The sequence below is a fragment of the Mesoplodon densirostris genome, chromosome 2, assembly GCF_025265405.1.
Source record: "Mesoplodon densirostris isolate mMesDen1 chromosome 2, mMesDen1 primary haplotype, whole genome shotgun sequence".
Taxonomy (NCBI): Eukaryota; Metazoa; Chordata; class Mammalia; order Artiodactyla; family Ziphiidae; genus Mesoplodon; species Mesoplodon densirostris.
In genome coordinates, this window is record NC_082662.1 from 103,434,857 (window position 1) to 103,446,307 (window position 11,451).

The 11,451-nt window shown below is 39.9% G+C and overlaps 1 protein-coding gene across 3 annotated transcripts in view; it reads right to left on the reverse strand.

The window, feature by feature from the left end:
• Nucleotides 1–9,371, reverse strand: part of DENND2C (DENN domain containing 2C) — a 101,606-nt gene extending 92,235 nt beyond the window's left edge. For 2 of the 3 annotated variants that reach the window (XM_060090305.1, XM_060090303.1), the window contains exon 1: nt 9,275–9,371. The gene's annotated coding sequence lies outside the window, so the exon portion shown is untranslated. The remainder of the gene's footprint in view (nt 1–9,274) is intronic. The other variant, XM_060090304.1, reaches the window with a different exon arrangement.
• Between the last annotated feature and the right edge of the window lie 2,080 nt (nt 9,372–11,451).

Sequence of the window (11,451 nt, forward strand, 5' to 3'; positions counted from 1 at the left end):
TTGGAGACAGAGAAATGAGATTTTACAATATCTCTATATTTTATTTTGTTCAAATTTTCTTTAATGATAATGCTCTCTTCCAGATGTAGCAACATGTTTGAAAGAGTAAAAGAGTACAAGTATTACTTGCCATAACAATGTTTTGGAACCCTTAGACATATAGCTTCAAATTTAGTTCACTAGGTTGCCAAAAATATCAGTTAAATATGCAAATTTTGCTATTCAAAAATACTGGAAAACACCTGCCAAACGAGAATGTTTTTCAACCAGAAAAATTCTAGATTTGCACAATCTGCTTAGCTCCTTACCTCTTAACAATTATCAAACTCTGCTGTGACATAGTAAATGGGTATAATTAGCTCTGAATAAAACATTTTTAAAACTTGGCTTTAGCAAGCCTCCTTTATAATAATTAATAACTTTCAATACTTTTCAATACACCTAAGAGATTCAGAGGGTTTTCAGCACATACCAAAGCTTTGTATACATAAAACAGTGATTCCAAAGAGCACTCTAAGCCCTTAGAACAAATGGGACAGAAAGAGAGCCCAGCAATGACCTGCTGGGCAGTGTGCTCATTCATGCCCAGCCTACTGCTTCTGCTGGAGGGAAAGCTTCAAGGAGATCAGTAGTCCAGCTGCCCTGGACATTCAGAAGAAAGAAGGAGGATGCCTGCACTGTAAGTTGTGCTGTTTTGACTACTGTCTGTATGTCCATCTCTGTCTCTGTCTGTCTCTCTGTCTCTGTCTGTGTCTGTCTCTGTCTCTGTCACTCTCCCTCCCTCCCTCCCTCTGCTTGAGTGTTGGAAGGATGCTTTGAGGAAATACTCAATAAAACATAAGTGTGGACCTTTGGGGGGGAAAAAAGCACTGTTATCAGTAGCTTCAAACAATGTTTAAAATAACTCCTCTATGTTTTCTAATCATATTTGCTATTCCACTACTTACAATTACTTCAAAAATTTTTCCCAGTTTAACTTACGAGGATCAACAATTCCTTTTCTATAAATATGCCGATACAGTTGGAGCTAAATTTAAACAACACAAGAAAATCTTCCTTATTAATTATCTTGCTACCATATGTGACAAACTAAAAGCATAGTGAAACTTAAATCAGTGATCCCAACAATTTGCACTGTAAAGTCTGCATCAAACGGTAGCCACCTTATAAGCATTGTTGAAATGTCCCATAATGATACAGAATAGAGGTATGTCAACACGAAGAGGCGTAATTTTCAATTTTCCACTTACTAATCACCGAACATCATAAACATAACACCCATGCATTCTAGACAAATACTTTTTTCAAGAAATATGTAGCCATTTTTCTCTTATGCCACTGATATGCAACAAAATAAAACAATAATGCATCTTTCTCAGGAATGGTCCTTAAATAAAAGGGAAATTGAGATAATTTTATATTCTTTTCTTTCTTTGAAAAAAAATACATATTTAAAATTTTTATTTATTTTTGGCTGCATTGGGTCTTCGTTGCTGCATGCGGGCTTTCTCTAGTTGCGGCGAGCGGGGGCTACTCTTCGTTGCGGTGCGCGGGCTTCTCATTGCAGTGGCTTCTCGTGTTGCAGAGCCTGGGCTCTAGGCGCACGGGCTTCAGTAGTTGCGGCTCGCGGGCTCTTGAGCACAGGCTCAGTAGTTGTGGCGCACGGGCTTAGTTGTTCCGCGGCATGTGGGACCTTCCCAGACCAGAGATTGAACCCATATCCCCTGCACTGGCAGGCGGATTCTTGATCACTGCACCACCAGGGAAGTCCTCTTTGAAAATATTTTAAAAGGCTTACTGAAAAGTCAAGTATGCTGTTTCCAAGAATCTTTTCAATTTTAAAGATTTTAACTTTCATTTGCAACATTAATACAAATATATGTCACTTTAGTCAGGTTTTACACATTTGATAAACCCATTTTTAAAATAATCTTCATTAAAGTCTTACACTTTTTCTCAAGTCACCATTTCCTCAACATTTTTGTACTTCTAGATGCAGCTATTGAACATGCCTCTGTATTTTTTTTACTACATGCTTTCTTCTGCTAATAATTAAACAGTACATTTAAAGGGTATATTGATCTAGTTTCTTTTTAAATAACAATTATCATTGAACTCTTAAAAACATCACACTTGAAGAATGCATTTAAAGTTAAAAAATAAAACCTAGTTAGATAGCGTCTCACCATTTTTACCAACCATTCTGCTCAACCTTGAATTATGTTAATATAAATTAACTGTGCAATAACCATTGCATTACAGCCATCACCAAACTGACCATCACTCTAATTCACATAATGCTGCTCTTTTGTTCCATGTTATCCCTTACAGTTTAAGTAGGAACCAGGGAAAAGGTGATTTTGCAGTAAATACTGTTGCAAAGCAGGCTGTGTTGTTTCCTCCCAGCAGGCCCTAACATCATCAGCCTTAACAGACTCTTATTTAATGAGTATCAAAGAATACAGATAAATATTTAAATACAAAACTATGCTTCATATTGTTAAGTAACCAACTCAAAAATATCCTAGACAGCCAGAGTTTTTTTGTTTTTTTAACTCGAATGGAAAAAAAGAGAAAGAAAAAAGCACACATCTTTTAAGTAGCACCAAGAACAAATCTCACACACACCTCCATCTGTCCTATATCTTAACATCCACACAGAAAAAAATCCACAAATATGCCACTTCTATGAATTTAAACTTCGAAGAAAAACTAATAATTGTCCTCCATGCCCCCTGTTGTAAATATTTATCTCTGTTATGAAAACCATGAAAGTCAGAAATCTAACATAAAGAAATAGAGCATAAATATTACTTATAACTAATATAAATGGATTAATACTGCCTGAACTGAATGTTAAAATTATGTTTTCAGGCTGCTAACCAGGAATCTAAGATTTATAAGCAAAAAAATATCATAAATTTCCTCCTCAAAAATATAAGGTGCAAGAGAAACATCTGGGATGGCTAGATGTGAAAAAGTTAAGTCCTTTAAATTTCTTCCTCTTATCTCACCATTATTTAATCCTTCAATCTTATAACCTGCTATAATGCCCCTGAAGTGAAGAAAAACTTCATGTTTCCTTTTCCTTATGATAAAAATTATTCACACAATTCAAAGAGGAAAAAGATAAAAGACTCCATCCTGCCCAACCCTCTGGGAACCAGTCAGGACACTCCTTCCAGTTTTGGTCTTTTATTCCACCTAGCTTTCAATGTCCCCACTTTCGCTGAGGCAAAAAGATTGCTGCTTAACTGGTTCAATAAGGAATACTGAATGTTGAAAAATATTTTCAAACATATTTTTGATTCTGACAGTGTACAAGTTAATCTATTTCTCTGTATCTCGGGTTCCAAACTAATGAAGAGAATGTATTCTAATTACTCTATATGAGAAATAGAGCATGAATGAAAATTTTTCAGATGTTTCAAGAAATGTACTAGAATTTGGAAGCAGGAGGTATAACTTTGAAGAACCATTTTATAAAAACTAAACTAACAAATCCAAGTACTTCAAAGAACACCTCTTAGAACAGGGTCAGCAGACTATGGCCTACCTGTGGGTCAAATGTGACCCAACATCTGTTTTTGGCCTCTGAGAATTTTACATTTTTAAATGGTTGAAAAAATAATCAAATAACTACATTTTGTGACATGTGAAAATGCTATGAAATCCAAAGTTCAATGTCCATAAATAAACTTTAACTGGACCTCAGTCCATACTCATTCATTTAAGTATTGTCTATGGCTCTTTTTTGGCAGAATTGGGTAGTTATGACAGACTGTATGGCTCACAAAGTCTAAAATATTTACTATCTAGCCCTTCAGAGAAAAAGTTTTCCACTCCCTGCCTTAGAAGATCATACACTTATTCTAATGATACTGCAAATTAGGAAAATATTTCGAAACTGCTTGTTTGAAAATGCCTTCAAAGCCCTAAGACTTTCTTTTGAATCTCCTCAGTGGTGACAAATCTTCACCCTTTGAAGATGAAAATGAATTTTGGAAATGGCTAAGCCATTTGGAGCCAAGATTGAATAAGTTGGTTATCAAGATGAATCAACCATTTACTGATAATCTAAATATATGGGAGGCTTTTTTTTTTAAGCACTATCTCTGACTTCTAAGAGCTAACAACCAAGTGAGGGGAGAGTCATATGCTTTCTTACCTTTGATTCAAGGTAAACAGGCTCTACAGACAGTCCCCAACTTATGATGGCTCCAGTTAAAATTTTCTGACTTTACGATGGTACCAAAGTAATATGCATTCAGTAAAAACTGTATTTTGAATTTTCATCTTTTCCTGGGCTAGTGATATGCAGTATGATACTCACGATGTTGGGCAGCGGCAGAGAGCCACAGCTCCCAGTAAGCCACAGGATCATGAGCGTGAAAATGCGATACACTTACAACCATTCTGTACATACAACCATTCTGTTTTCCATATACAGTACAGTATTCAATAAATTATATGAGATAATACACTGTATTATAAAATAGGCTTTGTGTTAGATGATTTTGCCTAACTGTGGGCTAATATAAGTGTTCTGAGCACATTTAAGATAGGCTAGGCTAAGCTACAATGTTTGGTAGGTCAGATGTACTAAATGTATTTTCCACTTATGATATTTTCACCTTATTATGGGTTTTTCAGAATGTAACCCCATGGTAAGTTGAGGAAGATCTGATAAAAGCCCATTTAAAAATAAAGTGTTGACTATTTCATGTAATTTATTGAATACTGTACTGAAAGTGAAAAACAGAATGGTCCTATGGGTACGGAATTGCTGTAAGTGTATCGGCTGTTTATCCTTGGATCAATATCATGTGGCTGACTGGGAGGTTGACTCCCTGCCTCTGCCCAGCATTAGGAGAGAGCACCACACCGCATACTGCTAGCTCAAGAAACGATCAAAATTCAGAATTCAAAGTACAGTTTCTACTGAGTACATACCAATTTTGCACCATCGTAAAGTTGAAAAATCAGAAGCGGAACCATCTTAAGTTGGGGCCCATCTATTATAAGCATGGAACTAGAAAGTACAGAGGAGGAAGAAGAATTCTATAATAAAGCCAGAAGATCTACTTTCTTGATTGGCTGTGAATTTGCTATAAAGTATTTTTTTTTGTTTTACAAAGAGGTACTCCAATAATAGTTTGGGCAATACACTTTGGGAATAAATGAGTGACTCCCAGTGAAATTTTAAAAGAACAGGATTCATTTGGATGTAAAGCTGTTTAATCTTCAATTAAAACGCATTTAATTTCTTTATAATCACAATTAATAAGAAAATTAGTATAAATGAATCCCTTCTATTCATACAAAGCAAATAATTTATCCTTGGCCCTCTTCTCTTCTAATTCCTTGTCTTTCCCCCAAACAATTTCATCCGCTCTTATGGCTTCAATTTCCACTTACTGGCTAACTCCGAAATCTGAATCCCCAATCTCAGCCTCTCTTCTGGGCTCTGGATCCTCTCTTGACACCTCTATCTGAATGCTCCATAGACACTTCCAACTCACCATGTTCAAAACTGAAACAAGGGCCTCCCTGGTGGCGCAGTGGTTAAGAGTCCGCCTGCCGATGCAGGGGATACGGGTTCGTGCCCCGGTCTGGGAGGATCCCATATGCCGCGGAGCGGCTGGGCCCGTGAGCCATGGCCGCTGGGCCTGCGCATCCGGAGCCTGTGCTCCGCAACGGGAGAGGCCACAACAGTGAGAGGCCCGCATACCGCAAAAAGAAAAAAAAAAAAAAAAAAACTGAAACAATTAAAAATTCCCCTCACATTAAAAATTAAATCAAGTTCCTCTATCCACAGTTTCCCAAGCTGAGAAACTAAGTTTTTACTTTTCTGTTCACCTTCAATGCCAATCACTTTTTAAGCCTTGTAATATCATCTGTCCTCTCCTCTTCATCTCTATTACTATTTTCCTACTCCAGGCCCTTATCCACTTTTATCTGGGCTATTTCAATAGCAACAGCCTTCTAACTTATCTCTCTACCTTTTGCCTCTCCATCCAATCCAGCCGCTATACCATACCACCACCATGTTATCTTTCCTAATTACTTAAAGTCCTTCGCTGGCTCTCCACTGTCTTTAGAATCAAGTCCAAAGTCCTCAGCATGATAAACAGGCTCTTCACCAAATGGCACCACAGACTTCTTTTTTCTCTTTCTCTGAGTCATAACTTTTTACTTGCATAAATCTGTATGTTGTTTTATAGTATATCCTGTACTTCAAAGTATTAAAACTACCTTTAACACCATATTCTAAAGTGAAAGATTATGCCAAACTGGGCAAATCTTCATTATTTCAAATGATAGGCACTGAAATCCCACACTTACCTTATTTCTAGAAATTTCAGCTATCCTAACGTGATTGGCAACCAAGCTCTGCAATTTTATTTTTTTCATCTTGTTTCCAGGCACCACCTTCTTTAGCCCAACCCCTAATCTCTATACACTCTGACTTTCAGTGACAATGTGGACTACAACACATTCCTCAAACATACCATATACTTTCATATAATATTCCTGGTTTTCATCCATATCTTCTGTTCCCTTCCCCAACTCAGCAAACTCCTATTCATCCTTTAAAGCCAAATTCAAATATGGTATCTTCTCACTAATCCTCCTCCCTACCATATACAGAATTATCTTCCCTCATCAATGGTCCCATTAACTCTATAACTATATCTCTGTTATAACTCTTATCACACTGAAATTGTAGGGACTTATTTACATGTCCAGTTACAAGCATCTTGAAGGCAGGGAAACATTTTCTTTTCTTGAATCTAGCTTTAACTTATGGTCTGAGAACAAACATTTTAAACTTCTTATTAAAAAATAATCACCTCTTATAGTATTAAGATAATGCCATAATTGTAGTAACTGAGTGACTGAGGGCTTAGAAACAAAAAGAATCCCACATCATTCACCAGGAAAAAAAAATTCTCCTTTATATAAAGTATAATTAAATTGTAGCTTGGATATGCCTTCATCTACACCTTGCAATACCAGTTTCTTTCTATCTTTCTTTCCTTCTTTTTGAAGAAGTTCTTTACAGCACTTTCTTTTAAATGCTTGTTGGATTTCATTTGTATCTCACTCACAGAATTTTACACTCAGTATAATGAAGAGGTTAAGATCAGGATTTCTGGAGCCCAACTGTCTGGTTTGAGTCTTACCTAGCTCTGGCACCTAGGCTGTTTGATATGGGAAAGTTATTCAAATTTTTTGTTTCTCAATGAGGAGATCATAATAATAACACCCCTCAAGATGCTGTTGTAAGGATTAAATAAGATAATGCATGTAAAGAATTTAGAGCACTGCCTGGCCCAAAGAAGGTCCCAATAAATGCTGGTTGATGTTATTGTTAACATCAGTTTTAAAAACAGCTTATGTTAGCCCACTTGGTAAAGTGTAATCTCCTAGATGGAAGTAATTATATCCTGCCCATACATGAATATAATATAAGTGCTAAAACTGTGCCTTGGAATGTATTAGGTGCTCAATAAATAACGTGAATATAAGGCTTCAGTCATCCAAGATCAACAAATTATAAATCACAGCAAAATTTATATATGGAGTACATGTTTGAAATTGGTGTTTCAAAGCATCCATCTTGCACTGAACTGTTGAAACATGTAAAACTGTTAAAGCAACACAAAAATTACATTCACTAGAAACTTTCTCTCTACTCCTCCATTTAATTTGATCTTGGTATCCAGTGGTCTAAAATTCTTGTCTATAATGTAAGACTTACTACAGATCATTTAAAACGTAATTTTCAGCTTTAGAAAAGTGCTTATTGTTGCATCAGAAAAATTAATATTCTTCCTTTATATCTGCATTTTAAAAAAAATCTATTGCCACACTCAACACAAAAAGACTAATGAAAAGCCAAGAGACACAATTACTACATTTCCTGGTTTCTGCCTGGGAAACGACTTCAGAACACGCCTATAAGTATCCCTAGTCAAAGTCTGCTGGTTGCAAACTACTACTCTTTTTTCATTTCTGCTCTCCCACCGCAACACCTCACACACATACCCACAGAAAATAATGCACATGTCTATAATAAAGGCTGTACCCCCAAAATGCGGCTATATATTAATTTTGTTTTGGAGGACTTAAATCTTACAAAAGCAAATACAAGTCTGATTTGAAACAATACTCCCAGTTTACTTTACCAGGTAACTTAAACTACAACTATTTATCTAAAGCAAAGACATAGATTGATTGCTACCAAACTTCTTGGTAAACGATCAGTAACAGTGTATCGATAATATATGCTATTCTAGAAAAATTCATTAATCAGTTAAAAATGGACCACACTTCCAACAATGGTGATTTGTGGAAAATGAGCTTAAGCAATTTATTTACACAGTAAACGGAGATGTAGGACTTTATCTAAAACACTGTAGGTGAATCACTAGCTTTAGGGTAAAGGTTTACAACGTGCCTACTATGTGCCTGGAACTTAGTAGTTGTTTTACAGAATATGCAATACCTAACACTTATAGAATACTCTCATGCATCTCATTTGACCCTCAGAATACCCCCAGGCATTCATGAGCATCTCGATTTTACAGCTAAGGAAACGTAGGCCCAGAAAAGTCGACGTGACCGAAGCATCACATCGGGTATGTGGGTCCTGGCCGAGGCTCCAGCTCCTGACTCATATTCTGATCATCATCTGCCATACTAGTTAGAAGCTCTTAGATGTTCCAATGCCAGATTTTTAAATCAAAATCCTACCTGACAACTTTCACTACTGTGCTCGTCAGATTCTGTTATGAATCAAAGCACAAAAAAACAAAAATGTAAAGTCCGTCGTCTCAGCCTGTCGACGTTTAAGCGCCGTAGCTAATCCTGGAGAGAGCCCCGCGTTTCTTCCTGGATGCGGGGCGCTCCCTGCCTCTACCCCAGGACTGTCGAGCGTCCCCGAACGCCACCTGGACGACGGTCCCCGCGCCCCGAGAGGAGCGGCGAGGAGACCCTCAGCCAGGCTCCGCCACAACCGCCGAGGCCGACGAGCGGGCTGCCAACGCGCGGCGTCCGCTGGGCGCCGGGCTGCACGCTCGGGCGTCCCTCCAGGACGAGGAGGTGCCGAGAGAGCGTGGCCGGCGCCGACACCTCCGCCAGCCCGCTCCCGCGCTGCGGCCGGACGGCGCCCGACGCTCCGTGGCCCCGCTCCCGACACCCGGCGTGCGACACCCTCCGCGCCGAGGGTCCGAAGCCCCTGCCTCACACCCCGCCCGGGTCGCCCTACCCCTACTTGCTCTCGTCCTCGACGCCGCCTCCGCGGCTGGGCTCCGAGGCTCTCGTCCTCCGCGTAGAAGCGCCCAGTCGGCTCGCTCCCACTCTGGGTGGGCTCCGTCCCGCCCCCACAGGCCCGGCCGCAAGCCCCGCCCCGGCAAAGCCCTGTTCTTATTGGTTCCTGTTCCCACCCCTCACGGTCGGGCCCGCCCCCGGCACCGCCCGGGGACCGTCCAGAGGGGAACCGCCCCCTCTGGAGTTCGGCGTAGGGGCCAGAATCTTGCCCAGGACCTTGGGCGCCGAAAGGGTGCGGCCCCAGCAGGCAGGCTACCGGCGCCACTGTCGTCCAGCCGAGGGCCTCTTGCCAAAGCCCCTTCGCCGTCGCCGTGCCTGCCGTCCGACAGGCCCCACGGCGAAGGACCAGAACTTTACACGAAGGTTGACTCCTCACAACCACCCGCGAGAGAAAGCCTAATCAAGGAATCCAAATGTCACCTCACTCTAAGAAACCATAGAATTGTCTCCTGCCACCGGGCTCAGTAGGCCTGGTGTCTCCAGTGAAAGAGCAGCACCATTTCTCGGGCTGAGCTCAAGGAGGAAACAAACATTTCTCCGGCAATTGCAGTACAGCGCCTACTTGAAACATACACAGATGCAAATGACGCTCCGGACACCTGAGGCTTGAAATCCCAGAGCAGGAGTGCCTCTGATACTCCCAGTGCCTGAGGTCGGCTCCCACGCCCTGTTGTGACACACATGCTTAAGCGCTACGCCTGCAACACACTCATACTCAGGTATGTGCATGGCGCAGCGCCTACTGCGAACAGCAGCCCAGTTTCACTAAGGCTGCGAGTCAAGGATGATTTGAGCCTGTTTTCCCAGGCACTTGCTAACCACCCCACCCTGCCTCTGCCCGCCCGACTCCACCCTACCTCACCCCACCCCCACCAGAACCTCTTGGATTTGGTGATCAAACTCTCCCCACATCTGTTCGCATAGAGGTACCAAAATAGAAGACGGCCAGAAAGAGCAGTGTTTGGTTACACACCACAGATGACTGTCACAAGCCAACGTAGCCAAAGCAATAAAAGCTGCATATCCCAAACCACTGTGAAACCATGAGCCGTGGACAATGAAACATGAATTCTCTTCTATGATGGGGGGGGGGGGAAGAGGAATGACAAGACATTTTTTTTTGACAAGACATATTTTTAATCATGTCTCAATGAGGAAATAAATTTGTAGTAAATTTTGAACACTGATCTTTATGGACTCCTCCTGCTCACCACCAAAAAAACCCTTATATATTTAGAAAACTTCCCAAACAATTGTTTAAGATAAAATTTGGGGCTAGAATAGTGTGGCTTTGGAATTTATTTTAAAATTCAAATTTACTTCAAAGTTCAAACTTTGAATTCCAGGAGATTATATGACAAAATAAGCAGATCGAATTCCAAGTACCAACTTGGAAACCAAATCTGCATGGATGTAATAAATGAATTAACATGTATGTATTCTACTGCCCTCTCATGGGTAAGATGGAGATATACATAATGGTAGTTCATGCCTTTTAAAATCTGAGAATAGAAAGTTTAATTTGGCAATTTATATTCTTTTGATGACAAAGAGGCCAAGGTAAAATAAAATCAGGTTTTCCAAGGGACTTACAAATACTCAGCAAACAGAACTTCAACTTCAGAAACCAGGGGGAGCATTCTAACACCAAGGCTAGTACAAACATGCTGTTGGGATCACGCCTATGCTTATGGCTACCTGTACAGAATGTGGAAGCATGCAGGAATTTGCTTTTAATTTTTTTTTCCATTTGAAACGTCATTACTTACTGAGATGTTTCACAAAATGCTCTTTTTCACATTTGTATCCACTCATGTTATAACTTCTTGCTGTGAATAACTTGAGAGTAGAAGTGAAATCTTATTCTTTATATCTTTGCTGCCTAGTACCTGGTACTTTAGATGTTTGATCAGTAATTGTTTATTGAATAAGTGGAATGAAGTATCAGCCCAACCACTAGATGGCAACACAACTGTATATGTATAGAAGTATGGTCTGGCTAATTGGATTGAATTCCACCTGACCTTGAGTAACAGGAATGTTTCTAAAAAGTTACACGTGTATCTTATTTTGGTAAGTGAAATCATTTCAAACGTAGCACTACAGCTGACTATA